Consider the following 17,437-nt stretch of genomic DNA (forward strand, 5'->3'; position numbering starts at 1 on the left):
CTTGTTTTTCCAAAAGGGCCTGACCAAGGCCATTGAGCGTGCATTGTATATCTGCTTTAGAGATTCCATGTGGCAAGAGCGAAGGCCCTTGAGATAAAGGTGCAACTTCCCTCCCCCCCCCAACGTTGGCATCTCCTTAAAGACCAAGTATCTTTCTTTAGGCTGGGAACCGATTGCAGCGCTCATTTGTGACTGCCCAGCCCAAGGCACGTTTGTTATCTTACCAAAGCTTTGACTGGAATGTCATATTTGAGAGAAACATACAGACTCAGATATGACAACACTGCCCTTGAGGCATAATGTTGACTTTCTGAAAATAAAGCCACTTGGAAATATGGGCCTGGTACCTTGCTTTACAGAGAGACATTCCAGCAATCTTACCTGGTAAGTAAGGAAGCTTGCTTATCCGGCAGGTGCAATAAACCTCGAAATATTCCGGGGAATCTCAAGGTAGGAGAGAAATTCACCCAAATCTAAGGTATTGCAGGCAAGGCCTGATGGCACAAATCCTTGGCGTGGCTTTCCTGGCCTCGAGAAGTCTTTAAGGTTCAATCTGAGATTCCTCATTAAAAAATTCCAGCAAAGCAGATTTAAGAGCCTATATGATCAATTGCTATTCTTGCTGCACTTATGAAAATAATTGGGCCAAGTTTCTTGAAAATAAACTTATATTGCAAACCAATTAGTCTTAATTTGGCTATCTTTGGTAAAAATGAGGGTCATTTTAGAGAGAAGAGTTATGTTTCAGTGTAAAACTATAATGCACATTTGTAGATATTAGATCCTAGTTCTGTTAATTGTCTTTGAGGCTTTTTCTACCTGTGAGCTGGACTGCATCCTGAATTCTTCTACTGAAATACCTGGTTACAAATCTCCAAACGAATGTTTTCAATTTTTTTTTACCTCATTTTCATTTGGAATCATTGAGAATTGAGCTGCTCTTTTTCCTGAAACCTTGCAAATGGAAGCTCAACGACTTGATAGAAACTTAAGAGAGATTCCTGTCTGTTGCTGTGTAAGCTGTAAGCCACTCAGAAAGATACCTGAATGCCCGATGACATCATCAGAGACCTTTCAAGCTGCAAACGATGCTTTGACTGTGACATCTAGAAGCCTTCCTGACTGCCTGTTCCCTGGACTCAGGAAGTAGTTTATAATTTGCTCCAACCATTAACCTTGTTACCTTGCTTCCAACATCACAAGAGGAGAAGACCACGACTGCATTCTATTGTTTAATTTGGTTTACAAATGGGTCTTACTTAAACGATAAGTGAGGATGTTATCAAGCTGGATATGCTGTCCAGCCTCAAGAATGCCTGCTACTTTCTGTTAACTCTGTTAACCCAGTAAAAAGATTTCTTTCTACAGGCTTAAGAAATCACCACGGAAGAAGAAAAGTAATATATATATATATATAGGTTGCAACAAAAGAGAAAAACAATACTTTTGGAAACTTTCTCCCAGTGGCTCATATAGCCTCTGCTTGTTGTGCTATATGCCCTAAGCATAATCCAGAGAAGCCACTTCACGAGTCACAAGGCCACTTTCCCTTCCTAAGGGACCTTTTGAGGTATGACAATTGGACTTTGTACAAATGCCACCCTCTCAAGGATAAATATGTCTTGTAATGATCTGTATGTTCTCACATTGTTTTGAGGTTTCTCCTTACAGAAGAGCGATGGCTTTAGGTAAATTATTATTGAAAAGAATAAATTCCTGTTTGAGGAATTCCTCCTGAGTTATACAGTGACTGGGAACTCAAATCTATTTGTAATGTTTGGCCAATATTGCAGCATTTCCACTGCGCTTACCATCCTCGATCCTCAGGACTGGTAAAAAGAACTAATGGCACAACCAGAACTTAGTTGACAAGCTTTCAGAAGCATTTAATCTCTCACGGCCGAAAGCTCTTGTGTTAGTGCTCCTTAATCTTAGATCTATACTTTTTGTAAACATCAGCTGTCTCCTTTTGAAATAATGAAACAGCCTATGCAATGGGATGAAGAAATATATGAACCAGCTTTGCTTAAGGGATGTATTACATTGTTGTCGTGGTCGTATTGATGTGCTGAAAAGAAATGAAAGATTGGTAGCTGATTCTTTCACAGAGAATTCCCAGAACTTAAGGATCTTGGACTATAACCTGGAGAATTTGTTTATTGAAAAAGACATCAAACATAAGACTCTATACAGCCCTGTTGGAAAGGACCAAACCAGGAAGAGAAGAAGATGGCATCTATTGTAGACAGCTGTCCCAAGACTCCGGACCAGGCCTGTATTCTCAACCTTATATCTCCTCATTTAAACGTTTGTTATGCTTAAACTGTATACCTATTTTATAATTTGTTTGGAATATTATTATACTTAAAGAAAGTGATTAATTTGGAACAGAGTGGTCTTGAAGGCCAGGCATTTATCGAGTGACACCTAATGGAACTCAGTGGTTATGTGGAACAAATCTTTGGCCTTGGCTACTGCCTGGATGGCTAAGACACTGCACCCTGAGATTCCTTTAAAAGCAGGGAAGGAGTCAGGCTGAGTTAAAACCTGGTGTCAATCTGCCTCTGTTAAGGCCAGATGGGCTTGTTCATTGTTACACTGGTATGGCTATATTTTCAGCTATATGTGCTTCTTCTTTGCAGTTAAAATGTGTCATTATTACATATGGAAGCTCTGACTAAATTTACTCAAGAAGCCCTTAATGATAGTCAAGCAGGAATAACCTTATTCAAATACCGAAATGTCTGTAATGAGAAGGGCTGTCCTTCAAAACAGAATGGCTTTAGATATTCTTACTGCATCCCAAGGTGGTACATATACAGTCATTCAGACTGAATGCTCTGCTTTTATACGTGATGAATCTTCCAATGCGTCATCTCTGTTAAAGCACATGAAGAAGCAGGTGGATGCCTTATGCGATCCTACACCCAGTTTTGATTTGTTTGGTTGGCTCCCTTTTCAGTATCAGTTCCCTTTTTCGATCCGGATTGGAATTCCTATTTCTATTACTTATTGGAATCCTTGTACTGGTCATAATATTCAAACTAATTGTTGTTTTCTTTACTCAGTGTTGTAAGAGTAGCATACAAACTAAAGTAATGATTGCTCTATGGCTTGAGATGGTCGATCCGTCTTATAACCCTGGACAAATTTCCTTTTCTGATAGGGACTATGACTAAGAATTCATTTCAGACCAATCCTTTCAAATATGTTTAATTATTATTGTTACTGTACTTGCTCTATGATCATATGCAATGTAAATGTGAAGTGTCATAGAAAAGCACATATACAATGTTTGTGCAACAACCTAAAATTAATTGGAAATTACATGACATATGAAATGCTTCCTCTGTTAATATATATAACTCCATGCTTGTCCACTATTTCCCCCCAACGTGGATGACTAGGCAAATAATGAGATAAAAGCCTAGCACCGAGGGACATGATGGACCCAGGGCAGGCAGAAACCACCCTGGTGCCGAGGGACAATATTTTGATCATTAATGCTTTCTATCAAAAGATTAGAGATCAAAAGGGGAAAATGACAAATAAAAATGGCAAGCAATAGGATATATTGGAGTATATGAGGAAGCCATTTGGTATAAACCTAATTCGGCCTGACTTTGTTTTTTCCAAAAGGGCCTGACTGTGGTTGTCGAGCACGCATTGTATAGCTGCTTTAGATATTTCCTATGGCAAGAACAAAGGCCCTTGAGATAAAGGTGCAACTTCCCCCCACATTGGCATTCCCTTAGAGATAAGCATCTTTCCTCAGTCTAGGAACTGATTGCTGCACTCACCTTTGACCACCCAGCTCACCTGTGACCACTCAGCTGGAGACAACAGACTTGCCACCCTGCTGTGTTCACCGAGACAGCAGACCTACCTGCTGTTTCATCAATCGCTGTGCCGACAGAGCAGTCTCGCGACTATTGTAAAAGGGACATTTCAATCCTATGAAACATCCTCTCTGGGGGTATATAACCACTCTGTGCACCCCACTTCTTTGGTGCCCCTTCTACCTTCGGGAAGAAAGGCCCCGGGTCATGGTCCTCAGATTTCAGCTCAGAATAAACTCACTCAAATTTTCATTTGTAGATTGGTTATGGATTATTTTCGTCAACACAGCCTTCTGATTTCCAGCAGTGACTCCTGTCACCCAAGTTTATAATTTCATTTCTCTTCTCTTCCTTTCCTTCTTTCCCTCCCACTGAATGAGAACAGGGTGCACGGAGCCAACAAGGTTGCTGGTGGAGAGATGGCAAAGAGTGGAGTGGGGTTAGAGGGGCCTTGAGTGCTGGGTGCAGCTGGCAGTGGGAGCTCCCAGAGGCTCTGAGCAGGACGGCGAAGTGCCAAATGTAGCCATTTGGGAAGATGAACTTGCCTGTATTGACTTCCTAGGGGTGCTGTGACAAAGTGGGTGGCCTAAAACACAGAGATGTATTCTCTCATAGTGCTGGAGACTAGAAGTCCAAAATCAAGGCCATGCTTCCACTGAAGGCCCTAGGAAGGAATCCTTCTTTCCCCTTCCCAGCTTCTGGTGGCTTCTGGCAATCTTTGGCATCCCTTGGCTTGTAGACACATAGCTCCAATGTCTGCCTCTGTCCTCACATGGCTGTCTTCTCCCTGCACATGTCTGTGACCCTGTGTCTTCATGTGGCCTTATAAGGACACTAGTGGTTGGATTTAGGACGCCCCCTAATCCAGTATGACTTCATCTTAACTGGACTGCATCTGTAAAGATGCTATTTCCAAATAAAGTCACATTCACAGGCATCAGTCAGGACTTCAGCCTATCTTTTTGGGGGGACACCACTCAACCCACAACACTGATCAAAGGGTACAGGGTGGCTTGGAAGATCCTGGAGATGACTGAAGCTGGGCCAGGAGGCTGCTGCACTGACAGGGTGGGCCCCTGGGGAGAGGCTGATTGCTCCCCAAGCCACACTCCATGTCACAGCCCAGGTGGCACGTCCTCTGCTGGGTTGGGCCACCCTGCAGCTTCGACTTTCCTTATCACCCTGATCTGCTTCTTCCTGGGTGAGGCCTGGCTCTGCCAAGGGTACAGGGCATACGTCCCTGCCTGGGGCAAGGGGCAGGGCTGAGGTTCATAGGGGAGAGCATCTCTCCTGTGCCGGTAAAACATCCCCTGAAATCTCCCTTTAGGACGCTGAGTGGAGGGGGTCTGGTCCTGGCAAGGGGAACTACGGGTGGAGGTTGGCCTCATGCAGCCCCAGGAGGGGGTCCTTTCTGCTCTCCTCTCCCCAGGGAGAGCCCAGGCTGCAGATGGGGCCGGGCGGGGGTCTTGTGTGTCCTGCCTTCAGGGCCTGGCCCAGCCTGATGGGAGAGGGGTCTCACCTGCTCTTGTCCCGGTTCCTGGTCTCTCTCCAGAGTTCCCAACCACCCTGGGAGGATTTGGAATACTACCACAGGCCAACGCCACCCCCATCCACAAGAGAGTCTGATTAAAGAGGGCCTCAGGACGCCCTGGGAGCACCAGGGCCCCAGACTCATGCCTAGGCTCCTGGAGTAAGCGCACCTGCGTGGGCTCAGCTGAACCAGATGAGAGCCCCTGCCTGGGCCTGGGCCTGATCCCAGGTGTCTGTCAGCCACTCATCCACACATTGGTCAGAACAGTGGAGCCAAGACAAGAGTCAGGAGATCTGGGTTCTGTGCTGGCTTTGTCATAGATTCTCTGTGTGTCCTTACTCAAGTAACTTCCCCTCTCTGGGCCTCATGATCTTGAGGACAGTGCGAGGTTGGATGCAGTATCTTTCCAGTAGGAATGGCCCTCTGATGGGGGAATCCCAGGCAGTGTGTGATGGGCAGATGGAAGGCAAGGTTCAGGCCCAGAGGACTTTCCTGTTGCCCTGCTCTTCAAGGGCCACAAGTGGCTACATCTGCTCCTGAACATTTCACTCATTTCCAGAAACTTCCTGCCAGCTGTCTGGTCATCTCACACAGTGCCAGCAGCACATCGTGTGGGGGGAAGGGCAAGCAGGTGGTGGGAGATGAAATTGGGGATGTAGGGGTGGGGGATCAGGATTGGGCCCCCCCAAATCTGTCTCTTTGGCTTGATTATTTTTTTAAATTTTTTTATATTTTTTTGAGGAATATTAGCCCTGAGCTAACTGCTGCCAATCCTCCTCTTTTTGCTGAGGAAGACTGGCCCTGAGCTAACATCCATGCCCATCTTCCTCTACTTTATATGTGGGACGCCTACCACAGCATGGCATGCCAAGTGGTGCCGTGTCCACACCCGGGATCCGAACTGGCGAACCCTGGGCTGCTGAAGCAGAACGTGTGAACTTAACCGATGTGCCACTGGGCTGGCCCCTGGCTTGATTATTTTTAAGGACAAAAGACTGAAAGAAACTTTGACCTTCCCCCTAACTACCTAAAAGAATTTAAGATAGAAGGCCTGTCCCTGGAAGGAGTTATCACCATAGACAACTCTGGGTAGAATAGACTGGGAAGATCCTTGCTGAGTCCATTTTTATCAAAGTTCTCTTTCGGGTCTCATTGCCTATAGATGGCTCAGCAAATGCTTGTTTAGCAAACATTTGCTTTTCCATCTCTATGTAAATCGCCTTTCTCCCGTTTGAAGTCCCAAACAACTACCCCCAACATCCTCCTTTGTCTTTAGCTGAAGATGGTATTTAAGCTGGCAGCTCAGCCATTTTGTTGAGTTACTCAGTTTTCCTGGGTTTCTCCCACGTATACATATTATAAAGCTTTCTTTGATTTTCTCCTGTTATTCTGTCTCATGTCAATTTAGTTCTTAGACCAGCCAGAAGGACCTAGAGGGCAGAGGAATCGTTCTTCCTTCCTTATAATTTGGCAACGAGAATGCGATAAAACTTCGCTGGGTGGATGCTGCTTGCTCCTGGACTACTGCAGCTGAAAGATCTGGGACCCCGACAAGAGCCGGTAGGAGGTAAATGTTCTTATCACATCAGTCTCTTGGATCTCTGCCTGCAGGGTCCAGTGGAAGCAAGAGTCATGAGTTTCCTCTTTTTGCTTGAGGAATATTGTCCCTGAGCTAACATCTGTCGACAAAAATAATCCATAACCAATCTATAAATGAAAATTTTGGAGAGTTTATTCTGAGCTAAAATATGAGGTCCATGGCCTGGGACCTTTTTTCCCAAAGGAAGAAAGGGCACCAAAGAAGTGGGGTGTACAGAGTGGTTATATACCCCCAAAGAGGATGTTTCACATATGATTGAAATGTCCCTTTTATAGTAGTCACAAGACTGCTCTGTGGGCACAGTGATTGATGGACACAGCAGGTAGTGGGTCTGCTGTCTCGGCAGGTGCAGCAGGAAGCAGGTCTGTTGTCTTGAGCTAGGTGGTCACAGGTGAGCTGGGTGGTCAAAGGTGAGCACAGCAATCAGTTCCTAGTCTAAAGAAAGATGCTTATCCCTAAGGAAATGCCAATGTGGGGGAAGTTGCACCTTAATCGTAAGGGCATTTGCTCTTGCCATAGTAAATGTTTAAAGCAGATATACAATGCATGTTTGATGGCCATGTCAGGCCCTTTTGGAAAAACAAAGTCAGGCTGAATTAGGTTTACACCAAATGGCTTTCTCATATACTCCAATATATACTACTGCTTTCCATTTCTGTTTGTCACATCTGTGCCAATCTTCCTCTGTTTTGTATGTGGGATACCACCACAGCATGGCTTGATGAGCAGTGTGTAGGTCTGTGCCTGGGGTCTGAACCTGTGAACCCTGGGCACCCAAAGTGGAGCATGTGAACCCAACCACTACACCACCGGGCTGGCCCTTGTGAGTTTCCTTTTCTAAATGTAGGTTTGCAAGAGAAAATATTGGTGAAGCTAGCTTCTCAGACTCAGTGACTCTGGGAAATTTGGTTTGAGTACTCATTGATTTATTGATCCTTTGCCTCCCAGAGATGGTCACTATTTTTCCTTGTCTTTGTCTTTTCTGTCACTCGTCATACAAAGGAAAAATTATTGGGCAAGATGCAGGCATCTCTATAATCCTGTTGTCCTGGAATATGTGCATAAGGTGAAAGCTGTCACCAAGGGCCATGCTGGAAGCCAAAGAGGCCAGAAATTTAGCAGGCATGGGTCGAGCAGTTAAGAACCATTAGGGTGCTCACCACCCCAAGAAGACTCCCTTGATAGAATAAGTTGATCACAGAACAGGGTAAAATGGCACAGATCCCCCACCAACCTCAAGAAAATGTCCCTGCAACGGGATACTCTGTAAAACACACACAATTCCCAACTCCATGGCCCCTCCCTCCTAGGTATTATTCTGGCTCCAAGAGACCCAAGGCTTAGCCAAAGCTGTTAATGTGCTTATCAGATGAGGTTTTTTTCTTTCCTCTTGTTCTATGTCTTGAGAGCTTGGCTTTGTGACCTTTCTGGTCTCCACCATCTGGAGGATGCATTTTGGCAGCCAGTCGAATAGACTGGGGCTCCAAGATGAAGTCTCTTTGTCTGGCTGTATCAGCTCTCAGATGGGTTTGTCACAAGGGGACTCAATTTCTTTTGTAAGGGGCCTTTGTTGTCTCAACCTTTGCTGCTTGCTAGCGCAGCACTGCATGTGCAATGAAGGGCTTTGCTTTCTTAGACTATTTTTGGGGGTGGACTTTGTGGATCTTGTGAGGGCTGCTTCTTTTGCACTCTCTTTTGGGGACATCTCTTGTGTCCATGGTTAAGTCATACAAGGCTTATTGGTTTTTGTTTGTTGGTTTGTTTGGGTTTTTTGGTGAGGAAGATTGGTCTTAAGCCAATATCTCTTGCCAATCTTCCTCTTCTTGCTTGAGGAAGATCGTCACTGAGTTAACACCTGTGCCAATCTTCCTCTATTTTGTATGTGGGGCACTGCCACATCATGGTTTGATGAGCAGTGCTTGGTCTGTGCCAGGAATCTGAACCCTCAAACCCTGGGCCACCGAAGCAGAGCTTAAGTACTTAACCACTACACCACCAGGCCAGCCCAGGCTTATTGGTTCGAGTTGCTATTAAGATCCTACTCGTGAATGGCCAGATGATGGATCATTTAAATTGGAGAAACTTCTAAATTGGAAACATTTTTAGAGAGTTCTTATCATAATTGTTTTATTGGCACCCATGAAATGCCCAAATTAAAAAGGAAATACAAAGAAATAATGACTAGCCTTAATTAAATTTGGGGTCTCAGCTTCCTCTCATGGTATTATAGATGCTAATAAAGGCCCCACCCCCTATAAGGTAAGTTGGCCCAGGGTTAAATTGTACACTTAGAAAGAGGGCCTTTGTTAAACACTTTGTGCAGACTTTTAGAGGTGTGGTGCATTATCCTAGTTTTAAAACAATAGCTGTGGAGTCTGTGTATGTGTGTCTATATGTATGTTATATATGTGTGATATTTTGCCTCTGGATGGAATAATTTCTAAGAGAACTCTGTTTAATTGGCTTAAAGTAAGTGCTCACATAAATTATTTCTAAATGTAATAGAAACTAACCTGAATGTCTTTCAAGTTAACATGATATGAAATAATCTTTGGTAAACAAAAGCTTAAGTTTGTTGGTTTGATTCAAATAGACATGTAGATTGAAATGGACTCCTCAGAGTTATCAGCATTGGATATGATGCAGACACGGAGCCTGGGTTTACTAGCCAAATAAGCTCATGTTATCCTGTTAAAAATCTGTCAGCAAAATAATAACTTAAAATGATAAGCTAATTTTGTCTAATGTCTCATGAAGTTTTTGTGGGTAATATAAACATAATTTTTGGGAGCAAATGATTTAGATTTAAATGAGATAAGAATTGTAGATAAACTTTTAGCAACAAGTATATTTTATGGCATGTGTATTTAAAATACCTTCCAAAATCTCTTTGGTAATTTGAAACTTTGAAGTTTTGCTACATTAAATTAAATGATGGAAAATTAAATATTTAGGTCATTTCCAAATAAGATAAAATATTAGATGTTAATTATTAAATATAAGTTTATCTACTTTGGCTTATTGCAGAGAAACTAAAGTATGTTTGGGTCCATTAGTAAACAGGTCTTGTGTTTTATTAAAGGATTGTACTAGGAAGTAGCGTGTTTCTAGAAATTATAAAAAGTATTTGTAAACTTGCCAAGCCACAAAATACTAATGTAAAAGACAGTTTATAATTGCTTACTTCTTCATTTTCACTAAAAAAAGGTCTGCAAGGGTTAAGAATTCTAATTAATATGTGAATAAAGCTACCAAAATTTAATAGGAAAACGTCTTAGTATTCAAGAAAACTAAGATGTATGTTTTTGGTTTAAAAAAAGGTATAAAAAACGGAGACTTTTTGTTTGTTAAAAGGTTTGTAAAATAAAAACTAAGAGCTTCGTGCATGGTCGAGTTTGCTAAGATTAAAATGAATTTAATTAAGTAAATGAATTTTAAGGTCAAAAGTAAGCTGGTGCAAAATTAGAATTTGGTTCTCTCTCTTAAAAGGATAATCTTCTTGAATTTTTAGTCTGCTCTTGATAGAGAGATTATGGATTGTTTTCCTTTTGAGTAGTCTACCAGAAGTGTAGGGATTTTACGTTTTATCAAAATAAATTTCCTATGCTGTTTTTACCAGGACTTTAATCCCATGTGCTAACATTTTTCTTACAGCTATTTAATTCTCTGCATTCACCTGAAAATCTTTGTCACCAAGGTTAAATGGATAACAAAGCATTGTTTTATAGGGACCTATGATATTGTGTGGGTAAATGTTATTAATTTTATTGTTTTAAAAATTATATAACATTCCTAAAATTCTGATTTATCCTGATTGTCAGTCATAATTCTACTTATTGTCTTAAAGTGTTATATGTCACAAAAATAACCAAATTTCTCTGTCAATTGCCATTTTTAACTCTTTTGTCATTTTGAGACAGTTTTGTTTTACTCTGCTTTTGCAGATATGTTTCATCTTCAGAAAGGTTCACGGAAAGGGCTCTGACACTTACCCTAGAATACAGATTTCTGACAAACCTTCAGGTCATAAAACTAAACTGGGTAAGAAGTTACAGAACTCTAATGGAGAAACTGATGAATTCAAGAAACTGTTAATAAAAGATCAAGATCGGGGGCTGGCCCCGTGGCCGAGTGGTTAAGTTCGCGCGCTCCACTGCAGGTGGCCCAGTGTTTCGTCGGTTCGAATCCTGGGCGCGGACATGGCACTGCTCGTCAGACCACGCTGAGGCAGCGTCCCACATGCCACAACTAGAGGAACCCACAACGAAGAATACACAACTATGTACCGGGGGGCTTTGGGGAGAAAAAGGAAAAAATAAAATCTTTAAAAAAAAAAAAAAAAGATCAAGATCAAGAGTTGATTTCATGGGACTGAATGAACTGATGAGGACAATTATAATTTTTATGAATTTTCATTTGAAATATTGCTGATTTTTTAATGTTTTGTTTTTTCAGATTTAAGGAAAAGTTTTTCTCTTTTCTCTTAAGCTAACTATGACTTAGAGCAATTTCATAAATTATACCTTTGTAAGCAGAATTGAAACATTTATCTTTTTCTCCCTACCTGATCCCTCCAGAATTTGCAAACTTTTAGTAAGTGAGTATCTTATTTTCATGGCAATACACTTATTTGCCATGAACTTATAAGTTCAATAAGAATCTATTCTTCTTACAACAGGACACAGTTAGAAATGTTGGTTATATTACTAAAGCTTTGAGTGGAATGTCATATTTCAGAAAAACATGCATAGACTTAGATCTGACCAGACAGCTAAGGGACAAAGATTGACTTTATGAAACAAATAAAGGCACTCGGAAATATTGACCTAGTATCTTGCTTACAGGGTTCCCAGCCACCTTACCAGGTGAGTAAAGAAGGTCGCTTCCTTGGCAGATGCAAAGAATCTCAGGATATTTTGGGAATCTCAAGAAGAGAGGAATTCATCCAAGTCAATAGGTATTGCAGGCAGAGTCTGATGACAAGTCTTTGGCTTTGTTTTCCTGGCCTCAAGAGGCCTTCAATCTGAGATTCCTTATAAAAAGTTCCAGCAAAACAGATTTGAAAGAGCCTATATGATCAATTGCTATTCTTGCTGTACTTATGTAAATAACTGGGCTAAGTTTATTGAAACTGGACTTATTTTACATGCCAATTAGTCTTAATTTGGTGATCCTTTGGTAAAAATGATGATGAGTTTAGAGAGAGAAATTATGTTTCAGTAGAAACTATAGTGTTCATTTGTAGACATTAGATTCTAGTTCTATTAATTGTCTTTGAGGTTTTTGTTTTCTATGTGTAAACTAGACTGGATCCTGAATTCTTGTAGTCTCCTGACATATCTAGCTACAAGTCTCCAAACTAACATTTGCAATTTTTCCATCATTTTCATTTGAAATCATTAAGAACTGAAATCACGCTTGTTCCTGAAGCCCTGCAAACTGAAGCTGGACAACTTGATATAAACTTAAGAGAGATCACCACAATAGCAGCCAATTGATATGTAAACTACTCAAAAGACACATGAACACACAATGACATCATCAGAGACATTTTAAACTGCAAAAGATGCTTTGACCCTGACATCTAGAAATCTTGCCTGGTTGTCTCCTGGGTTGTCTCCTAGTTTATAATTTGCTCCAACCATTAACCTTGTTTTTCTTTTTGTTTCCATAGAAATGTTTCTTATTAAATACCTAGTTGCTTGCTTACATGATATAGGCCTAACTATGGGAGCCTACCTACATCACTGTTTGAAATGAATTTAAGTGGACTGATCTATTATCAGGACTAAGAGATGTGTTTAATGAGATGGTACAATCTACCAACCCAGCTTCTGGACTGTGAAACTTCTTCAAGCTTCAAAGGCGGGAGGATCAGAATTAGCTATGCGAAAATGTGTCTCTTTGGCTTGATTATTTTTAAGGGCAAAAGACTCTGAAAGAAACTTTGACCTTTCCTCAACTCCCTAAAAGAATTTAAGGTAGAAGGCCTGTCCCTGGAAGGAGTTATCACCATAGATAACTTTGGGTAGAATAGACTGGGAGGATCCTTGCTGAGCCCATTTTTATCAGAGTTCTCTTTCAGATCTTGTTGTCTACAGATGGCTCAGGAAACATTTGTTTATCAAACGCTTGCTTTTCCATCTCCATATAAATTGCCTTCATCTCCTTTGAAGTCCCAAACCACTACCCCCAATATCCTCCTTTGTCTTTAGCTGAAGATGGTATTTAAGGTGGTGGCTTTGGCCATTTTGGTGAGTTACTCAGTGTTCCTGTGTCTCTTCCATGTATACATGCTATTAAACTTTGATTTTCTCCTGTTATTTCTCCTGTTATTCTGTCTCATGTCAATTTAATTCCTAGACAAGCCAGAAAGACCTAGAAGGTAGAGGAATAATTCTTCCTCCCCTACAGCATCTACCTGTTTGAACTTGAAGTGTGGGTGAGGGCCCAGACTTGTGAGTTCAAAATGTCATGTGTTTATATGTGCCTGTGTAGGGTGTGGGTGTGTATGTGTGCACACAAACAGACCCTGCAGGGTTCCAACTGCCCTGGGCACTGGGAAGCCCTGAGCTATCCTAGAGCCACTTCACTGGGCAGCCCACCTGGCCCTTGGTGCCTGGGGGGCTGTAGCTAGGCCCCCAGGAGGAGGAGCTCCATTAAGGAGAAAGCCTTGGAAGGTTCTGGCCATAGCTCAAGAGCAGGGTTGGCAGGCAAGCCTTTGGAGACCTTTCTTGGGGAGGGGCTCTAGGCTCAAAACAGAACCATGGAGCAAGGTCTCAGGCATCCTGTGATCTGGAGATGATATGGAGGGCCCTTAGGAGCCAAGCTGCAGGTCCAAGTCGGGGTGCTGCTCTTGCAGCTGGCAGTTGTCCAGGCATGCACCAGCATATCAGAGCTCGGGAAACATCTTGGGATAGAGGCCAGAGGAGATGCCTCTGTGGGCCTCAGGAGCCCAAGGGTCCAGAACCCAACTCTGAAGCTAGCTCTCCTCTTCCACACACTCCATGATTCGGGGAACCTCATCCTATAGGATTGTCCTGCCTCCAACCCTACTCTGGGCCCTCGTCCACTCACTGAGAGCAGCAGGCACCTTCAGGCAGGACAGGAGACTGGACTTAAGTGGGAAAGCTGTGTGCACACTCTCAGCTTGGCCACATGCTTGGTGTGACCCCACAAAGTCGCCTTGTGCTCTGAGCTCCATTTCTAGAGTGCACTGCCAGGGCCTCTGGCCTGGCTCTCAGCACTTCCAGCTTGGGCTACTGCAACCATCTCTTTCCTACCGGCCCTCCCAGCCTCCATGCTCACATTTTCCACCCCGCTACTCACCCTATCTTCCTGTCTTTGCTCACGCTGTCACTCTCTGCCCTCCTTGCCCTGTCCTTGCATGATTAACTCTCCTCCTCCTGAAGTCCCTTCTCTGACCCTCCCAGGTGGTCTCCTCTCTCCCTCTCACTCCACATAGCATGTCTCCCTGAATGAACTATGAGTGCATCCAAGACAGGGCCACTTCTTTCCATCTTCACATCCCTAGAGCCTTGCACTGGCTCACAAAGTGTTTGTTAAATGAGAGAGGGAATGAGTGAACAGGTATGTGAAGGAACAAAGCCCCACAGGGTTGAGTTTACTGGCAGTCATTGTCTTGTGTTGTGGTTATTGATGAGAATCAAGGCTGTCCCAGGGAGAGAAGCCCAAGGCGTCCTGGCCTACATACTGATCTATAGTATCCTCTGGGAAGCATAGGCCATCCTGACCTGATCCAACCTGATTCATATCCAAAGTTATAGGACAACCTGATAACCACACCCCACCTGCACTAATACCATTTTAATGGTTTTTCACATGATCTTTCCCTTGTCTTGTAAAGAAATAACTCACATACCTATGCCTTATAAATTTAGCCCTGCCCTCAACCCATTGCAGTTCACTGCCCATGGGTCCTGTCCCCATGCTACTCCATGCAATTCTCTGAATAAAGGAGCACTACCTCCAGACCTTGAGAGTCCAAGAAACCTTTCTTTCAACTCCTTGGCTCACTAAGTCTGCATCAGTTATCTGCAAATCTGACTTCCTCACAGGATGTGTGTCCCTGGGAGGACAGGTGTGTTCCACGGAGGACAGGAGGGGACCTTTTTCCTCCTGTACCTCCAAGGCTGGGGAGCACAGCCTGCCCCAGGGAAGGTTTGTAGACGCTGCCATGGTACCACTCGGCTTCTCTGCTGCCCCCTGCTGATGAAGCAGGGAAACTGGACAAAGTCTGGAAGCTTCTTTGGCTGCAGTAGGTCCTGTCTTGCCTGGGGATAGGAGCAAAGTTTCTGGCATGCAGGACATGACTTTCCTTTATGCTGAATGTGCCATACTCTTCATTCTCCTGACAACTGCCAGAGGACATGGTTAGTGCCTCCCTCTGCCCCTTCACCAAAGCCCCTCTCTCTCCGCTGAAGGGTTTGTGTTTGGTGTCAGACTGATCCCCAGCTTTCCAAGTCTCTTAACTGGGCTGGGGCCTCCTCTTGATACCTGCTCAACACAAGGTTGACATAAGGGAAGCCATACTGTAGAAAAGAAACCATACTGTACCTTTGAATGACTTCTGATTAACTAACCCAGGCTCACCAGCCCCTTTGAATCTTTGCTTTAATTTGCCCAGATAAGTAAGGGTCTGTCTTTGAGGGATTTACAGGCTCTTGTGGGTTTTATGGTCTCTTCCAGCTGCTATAAGTTGCTAACTTTGTTCTTTTGAGTTCTTTAGGAATGTGATGACCCGGGGCAGAGTCTGTGCTGACAGCCATCATCAATGACAACTGAAAGATCAGGGCATAGGGCATCCCAGGGTCCCTGATGCATATCCAGTAAAACAAAAGACTAACAGGAACTAAGACCAGATGTCTTTCCCCACTGGCAGATCAGATGGAGGTCCCACTCGGACCAGCCACCTCCCTCACTTGGAGACCAGCCCCATGTATAACTGGCCTGTAAGTCTTTGTTCTATAAGATGGTTCTTTCAGACATAAGTCGGCCATCTTCCCTCTTGCTAGCAAGCTGTAATAAAAAACCCTTTCTCTCCTAGCACCTTGCCTCCTATTGGCATGTCTTGCAGCAAGCAGACAATGCCCCTTGGGTGGCAACACTCTGAGCCCCTGAAAAGCATTGCTAAATTACAATTCTTTATTTCTCCATTTTCCCCCTAGACTGAGCTCCCCAAGGGCAGGCATCACCTGTTCATTCATTCATTAGCAAATATTTATTGAGCGCCAGCCCTGTGTTGGAGTTCTCTGTGCTCCTGAAGCATACTTTCATCTCAGTCCCTAGCCCCAGCCTGAGGCTTGGCACACACTCAGTGGGACACACTAGTGGATGATTGACAGGCAAATGGGGGAGGGCTTGGGATCCCCTCCATGTCCTCTAACACGCCTCTTGTGGGGAGAAGCATCCCCCTCTGACCTGGCTCCAGGCTGCCAGCTACGGCCAGACCAAGGAAAGTCCAGAGGAACCACCAGAATAAGACTCACCAGTGTCAGAGCGGCAGTTGCTGCAGATACCCGAGTCAGGAGCTGCTCCTGGCTGCCCTGCCAGACCCCTCCTGCCTCCCTGGTACCCCGTTAGTGAAACAGGGGTGGAGGAGATGACTGGACTGAACCCCCGGAGGCCCCTCATGGCTCTGCTACTCAGGGACCTGGCAGAGGGCCTACCAGCCTGACCATCCCCACAGCCCATGGCCTCTGCAGCTCCGGCCAGACAGCCCACGCAGGGAGGCCAGACACAAGGGACGTGACTCTGCCACACTGGGAGTGGGTAGCCCTCTCACCTGTTTCTGGGTAGAGGCCTGGGACTGGAGAGAAGGGAAAATGTCTAAGGGAGACACAGCAGCCTATGCTCACCAAGTGACAATATAGGAGAGGTGCCAGGTGTGGCTGTGGTCAGAGACCCCAGGCCAGGCCCTCCCAGACTTGTTCTGTGACTGAAGATGAATCTCAGCTGCAGATTGGGCCCCCAGCTCTGTGGCTGGCAAATCCTGCTTCAAAATCCAGCTCAGGAGTCACTCTCTAAGCCTCATCCCCCACCCCACTGGGCCTGTCACTGCCCCACCCGCCCCAGGCTGGGGAGATTGTGTGTCTTAGTCACCTTTAATACCCAAGACCCATCAAAAAGCCAGCCCAGAGTAGGCCATCCAGCTACTGGAGCAAGTGAAGGCCGTGTGTTGGGATGTCTGTGAAAACACCTGCAAGTTGGCGTGCTCTCTCGACGTGAGCCCACTGTGAGGACTTCCAGCCGATGGCTGATCAAAAGGCATGAGCTCTCCTCAGGCTGGTCAGGTGCCTGTCGGCTCAGTCACATTCCCATCCTTGTCCTGCCCTCCATCAGGGGGGCCAACCTCCCCAAGCTCCATTTCCTGGGCTCACTTGCCACTGGGCTTCTGGTTCGTTTGGCCAGTGGAAGACGGCGGTTGATCAGATGACAGGCAGAGGG

At 44.3% G+C, this 17,437-nt stretch overlaps 1 long non-coding RNA gene across 1 annotated transcript; it reads left to right on the forward strand.

Annotated features, from left to right (window-relative positions):
* Nucleotides 1-260: 260 nt before the first annotated feature.
* On the forward strand, nucleotides 261-4,091 carry LOC138916984 (uncharacterized). Its single transcript, XR_011424278.1, has 2 exons — nucleotides 261-384; nucleotides 809-4,091. It is a non-coding gene; the product is annotated as an uncharacterized lncRNA (long non-coding RNA).
* The last annotated feature ends 13,346 nt before the right edge of the window (nucleotides 4,092-17,437 follow it).

This window comes from Equus caballus, chromosome 13 (genome assembly GCF_041296265.1).
Source record: "Equus caballus isolate H_3958 breed thoroughbred chromosome 13, TB-T2T, whole genome shotgun sequence".
Taxonomy (NCBI): Eukaryota; Metazoa; Chordata; class Mammalia; order Perissodactyla; family Equidae; genus Equus; species Equus caballus.